The sequence below is a fragment of the Microtus ochrogaster genome, chromosome 10, assembly GCF_000317375.1.
Source record: "Microtus ochrogaster isolate Prairie Vole_2 chromosome 10, MicOch1.0, whole genome shotgun sequence".
Taxonomy (NCBI): Eukaryota; Metazoa; Chordata; class Mammalia; order Rodentia; family Cricetidae; genus Microtus; species Microtus ochrogaster.
The window spans coordinates 50109058-50115115 of NC_022016.1; the positions used below are offsets into that span (position 1 = coordinate 50109058).

Consider the following 6058-nt stretch of genomic DNA (forward strand, 5'->3'; position numbering starts at 1 on the left):
AGTGGGTGGGCACATAGTGCTCTCTGGGCTCCCAGACTGCAGTTGGGAGTGGGTGGGCACATAGTGCTCTCTGGGCTCCCAGACTGCAGTTGGGAATGGGTAGGGCATGCAGTGCTCTCTGGGTTCCTAGACTGTAGTTGGGAATGAGTGGGGCATCCAGTGCTCTCTGGGCTCCCAGACTGTAGTTGGGAATGGGTGGGGCACACAGTGCTCTCTGGGCGGCACTGTGTAGGAACCTCCCCATAGTCATGTTTTGTTATTCTTCTAGTAGGCTACCAGAGTGGTATCCACCCAAGCAGAATGGACAGAGGTGTACGTTGTAGGTTTCCTATGTCTTACATTGTGGGGTTCCTATGCTCAGTGGAAAGTGCTTTTAGGCTTGGTGTCAGGGGAAGGAACAGGAGGTGTAACATGAGGACCTGCTTGTTGGGGTTTCTGTCCTTCCCAGTTCCCACAGCCGGTAAATCCCAAAGAAAATACACAGAAGTCTACATTAATCATAAACTGATTGGCCCATTAGCTCAGGCTTTGTATTAGCTTTTAATACTTATATTAACCCACTATTCTTATCTATGTTAACCACATGGCTTGGTATCTTTTTCAGCAGGGCAGGTCACATCCTGCTTCTTTGGTGTCTGGACAGGACTGCAGAAAGAGCTTCCTTCTTCCCAGAATACTCCTGTTTTCATTGCCCCGTCTCTACTTCCTGTCTGGTTGTCCTGCCTATACTTCCTGCCTAGCTACTGGCCAATCAGCGTTTATTTAAAACATAATTGACAGAATACAGAATTGCACCATTTCTCCCCCCCCCTTTTTTTTTTTAAGAAAATAAGAACATCTATAGTCCATTTTGGGGGAATGTGGGCATAGTTTTCCAGGCTACTTCCTGCTGGTTGGGGGCGCTGATAATCTTATAGGGACCTAAAGAAAATTTAGAATTATAATCTAGTCCTGACTGGAGTATCCTGTGAGTTTTGATCATCTCAGACAGCAGTCTTGAATCTGTTCTGGATGTAGAACTCAGACATCCAGGCCATCTGTTCCTACCAGAGATTTCTCAGGTGGTCTTCCTTGATAACAAACCTGATTTTTCTTAACTCAGAATGAATCCACAGCCTCTCATTTCCTGTGGAAACAAAAGCAAAATCTCTTCTCCAAAGTAACATACATTTTGACTTCAATTTTGAAGTCAAGGTATTTTCAAAATACCTATCTTGGATTAATTCAGCAGCATTTATAAGCAAGTATCTTTTAGCAGCTGTTGCTCCTTCCTCAGCATTCAAACAATTCAAAGAGAGCATAATAACATAGAGTATCAAAATTCTCTGTGTAATTTTCATCTTTATGTGGCTTTATTTTAACCTCCATTTCTTTATTTTTACTTTTAATTTTTGGCTTTTTGAGACAGGTTCTCTGTGTATCTTTGGATGTCCTTGAATTCACTCTGTAGACCAGGCTGTCTTTGAACTCACAGAGGTCTCTCTGCCTCTGCCTCCCAAGTATTGGGATTAAAGGCATGTGCCACCATGCCTTGAACTCACAGAGATCTGCCTGCCTCTGTCTACCAAGTGTTGGGATTAAAGGTGTGTACTAACACACCCAACTACTCTCTTTCTTTTTTATTTTAAGGATTTTAACCTTTAGCCTGCATATATTTTTAACACACTGTAAACCATTTAGAGGTTTTCTTAGTCTTTGAATCTCTCTTTACTGGATCTCTCTCTCTTTTTCTGACTATATGAGTCTTTAATTTGCTAAGCAATATGGGTAGGATTAAAGCCATGGCTTTGCTTTCTGAAATTCTAGGCTCATAGTGGAGGTACCAGCCAGAGCCATGTTTATTGCCACAACTCTATGGTGTTTCAAGGTCCTTGCCAGCAAGCAAGCTGCAACAGTGTGTCCACAAATAACACTCAAATACTCTCTCTGTAGCCGAACCTCCTGCCTCAATGAGTCAGGTTTTCACTGGCAGGACAACTCAGACAGCCAGCATTTTAAAACGACATAGCTTTTGTCCTGCTATCGCTGAAAACCAAAAAGCATGCAGTCAGCTTTTATCAACACCGTTTAAGTGTTTCGTGGCCAGACCTCTTAAAGAGCTGCAAGGTTTTGCAGCTAAAGCTGAGTCAGGAAGCCTCTCTTCAATGAGACACGTTTGCCGCTAGCAAGCAGAGCCTGACTGAGAAAACGCTGCTATCAATAAGCCATGATTCACTCTATTCTTTTCTGTCTGTAATTACTTCCCAAGCTCCTCAGACTTTGTGTGGATGCGGTTGTTCACACGTTGGGCACCATTTGTATAGTCCTCTTCTGGGAACTCGAGGTCTACATGAATGCAAGACAAAGAAGGATGCTGAGAGCTGGTGAATTGGCTAAGTGGGTAAAAGCTGTTCCTCTCTCTACAGAAGCCCGATCCCACTGCAGGAGAGAGGCTGACTCCTAAGGGTTGTCTTCTGACCTCCACGTGTGCACCTCTGTGCTTGTGAACATGTGCGTGCACACACACATATGCAGAGATATGATAATAATACATTTTAAATTTATTATACAATAACAATAAATTTTAAATAATAAATTTTAAGAAGAGACCTTTGACTTAGTGCCACACATACATGTAGGAATCCTCAGGGTGTGGGTGGGGCTGTTAAGAGCACTGACTGCTCTTCCAGGGGACCTGGGTTGAATTCCCAGTACCCACATGGCAACTCACAACAGTCTGTAACTTCAGTTCCAGGGGATCTGACACCCTCTTCTAGCCTCTGAGAGCATTTCACGCATGTGGTACTTATACATGCAGGTAAAACACCAATACACATAAAAATAAAACTAAACTGAGCCGCGGTGGCACATGCCTTTGATCCTAGCACTTGGGAGGCAGAAGCAGGTGGATCTTTGAGTACAAGGTCAGCCTGGTCTACAGAGTGAGTTCCAGGACAGCCAGGGCTACACAGAGAAACCCTGTTTCTAAAAACAAAACAACAACAAAAATAATTAAAAATTTAATTAAATTAGGAATAAAAATAGTCTTTCGGTGGTCTGCAGACTGAATGATGCTAATCCTAGAACAATCAGGTCATATATCCCCTGTCTGTGTGTTCGTAGCAGAGCCCAGGCATCCCATTAGGGTTGAGCTGATCCATCCAACAGACTGTGATATTTAGAGCAAGGGCTGTAATCCTGGCTCACCCTTGACAGAACCCCAAGAGGAAAGTGATCAGCAGGCCACAGGCCAATAGGTTTTCATTGTGTTCTGTGGATTCAGACATTGCCTTCTGGCTTCGAGGTTGACATTCTCATGACATCATCCGAAAGCCATGGTGCTCATTTCCGCTTTGGGATGGGACATGGTACAAATGTCATATTCTTAGGTATTCAAAAGAATTAGTCGTCTGCGGCTTCTGGCTTTTATTGCCTTCTAGAATCTTATGTAGGCTTTTAGTAAATGCTACTGCGACTTCCTTTTATGAAATCGGAGAGGCAGACTTAATTGGTCTGGGTGTAGCATGAACCGCTGGACCTCTAGACACTTCTTAGGTGGGTCTGAGGTACACCAGGCATCCCTGTTCTGGGGTTGTTTGCAGTCCAGGCTCTCTCTCCTTTTGAAGTAGCATTCTCTTTTCCTTATTTAAGGGAGTTGCTGGAAATTGTCTAATATGTAAAACTCGCACCGGGATTGGATGAGGGAAAAGCTGGGGCAAAGACTCCGTTAAAGCCAAATTTTCCTGAGCCGAGAGTACATGCTGTTCCCTTGATCTCTCAGATTCATTAAAACTTTAAGAAAAAGGTTAAAAATACAGACACTTCATGGAGTCTCGTTTGCACAGTGGGCTTAAAGGAAGGGCAAAGGCGATCCCCTGGCTTCACAGAGCTTTATAGAATAATATTATCACAGGCGCAGGTCACTTCCTCGCACAAACAGATGCCCAGAGGCAGAGCAGCATTGCTTAGCTGTCTAAATATTTGCCTGTCCCACCTAAATCTTTGTGTGTGGGGGAGCGGACAGGATAAACCGCCGAGAGGGAAATATTTGCTTGTCCAGGAGTAGTGCTCACAGCGGGGCCATTGCCTGCCTTCCTGCTGTGGCCTCGGATGCTTTCTGACTGGCAAGAACGGTCTTTGCACACTGCGTCTTGGCTTCTGGATAGCCTGTGGTCGGCAGGGCAGCTTGCTAGCTATAAAATTCAGTAACTGGTGGAATGCAGGAGAAAGGGACACTTAAGAGGGGAAGCCACCTCTGGTCCTGCTGTTACCTCATTTTTGCCATGCTGGCTGTGACCCAGGCTGTGGAGGCTACCTGTGGTGTAAGCCACCAGGGACTGATTGAGAATATTCTACCACTGGGCTGGGGAGTGGTGCTTGCTGCTATGCCTGACAACCTGAGTTCGATCCCAGGGGCCCAAATGGAGTCAGGAGAGACCCCAGCTCCCACGAGTTGTCATGGCACGAAGGACTCCATCTACTTCTTTTCAAATAAACTTGGTGAGAAATAATTTCAAACAGAGAATGTACTATTGCTTTCTGGAAGCATTCTCTCCAGGGCATCAGGATGGCAGCTTACAGATCTCCATGTCTGTGTAAGAAATCTGTGAATTCTCAACCTCCAGCCAACTTGCAATCTTTCTTCAGTCTGTCCCTACTATTTATTTCTAGCAAATTCCTTGGCGGATGCTGCATATAAAAACACATCTCATTTGTCCCTCCCTGATTTCCTTCCAGCTTGGAGGGGTGGACATTCAGCTAAGAAGCAGCAGTGGAGAGTCAGGCTTCAGAGGAGAAGTCCCTGTTGTTAAAGCTCGCATTAAGCCCTGCTTACTCAGGGGCTGCTGGCTGCAGGAAGCGGTGATGGGCGTCTTGGCAGATGGCCGTGCCTGTGGTTTCCTGGAGGCCTATGTGGGAGACGATTGTTTGTATATTGGTTTTCATTTACGTGTTGGTCTTATTTTCATCTTCCCGAGGTACCCAGATGCTATAGTGATAGATAGATTGGAAACGACTCATTTGTCAGGGTTCCGTGGGGGACGCAGGCTCCTTGCTCATGTGCAGTGGAGTCTGAAATGTTTAATTAGATGCCGAAGCTTTTCTGCCTGGGTCCGTCGCCAGTTCTCCCAGGTGGGTGCCATTCCTTAAGTGGGAGAGGGACTGGGGGCCCTCTAGGCTCAGGCTGCTCCCCTCACCCCTTCATTCTGTCTCGGGGTTGCAGTCCTTTGAAATGCCGCTGTTTGTGCGTTTCCCCCTCTATCACAGTTACCCTAAAAACTGCCCTCCTCTGGCTGCTGGGATTTGCAGAGCTGTTCTGTGTTGCCAAGCAGGTCAGCCCCAGACCTTTTCTGGATGGATGTGCTTGAGCTGAAGGTGAAAGGAATGTTAGCTGCCTTCCGTTCCTTCCCTTCTGCTTCAACTTTTCCTGGGGACTGACCTCATTCAGCCCCAGGCGTGAAGCCGGGAAGGTATGGTTTCACCTCCACCGCGTGGAACATGTAGGTTGTGTGCAGCCGCAGGCGTACAGGGGTGGCCCTGTGGAGGTTCCTCGTGTGCTTATGCAGAGGATGGGCAAGCTGAGGGCTGAGGGAGAGAGTGACATTTGGGGCAGTTTGAGTGGCCCTGGAATGTGGGCTGGAAGAGTTGAGGCTGGGGTTGGCAGATTGTGGAGAGGTTGGTAGGTGTGACTGTGGGGTGATATTTGGTATGACCAAGGTGTCTGCCTGCTGAAGAGCCGTGAGGCTAGTTCTAGACACGCTAAATGCGAGAGGCTTGTGAAATGGAAGCAGCCATTTCTGCGGGGTGGCTGGAGGCAAGGGTTTGGTTTCTGGAGTCATTGTCAGGGGTTAAAGGCTCCCTGCAAAGACCTTGGAGGAGTGCCTGAACAGAAAGGCAGGGGCCAACGCTTTTGGGAGCACCAAGATTTAGAAGAAGAGTCAGTGGCTGGAGAAATGGCTTAGAAGGTGAGATCCCTGGCTGCTCATCTGAGGACTGGAGTTCCGTTCCCAGTACCCATGTTGTGGGGCTCAAACATGTCACTCCAGCTCAGGAGATTTAAGGCCTTCTCCTGACCTCCACA

At 46.7% G+C, this 6058-nt stretch overlaps 1 protein-coding gene across 1 annotated transcript in view; it reads left to right on the top strand.

Annotated features, from left to right (window-relative positions):
* The window catches only part of Man1c1 (mannosidase alpha class 1C member 1), a 150316-nt gene that overhangs the window by 15864 nt on the left and 128394 nt on the right, over positions 1-6058 (top strand). The window lies entirely within an intron of this gene.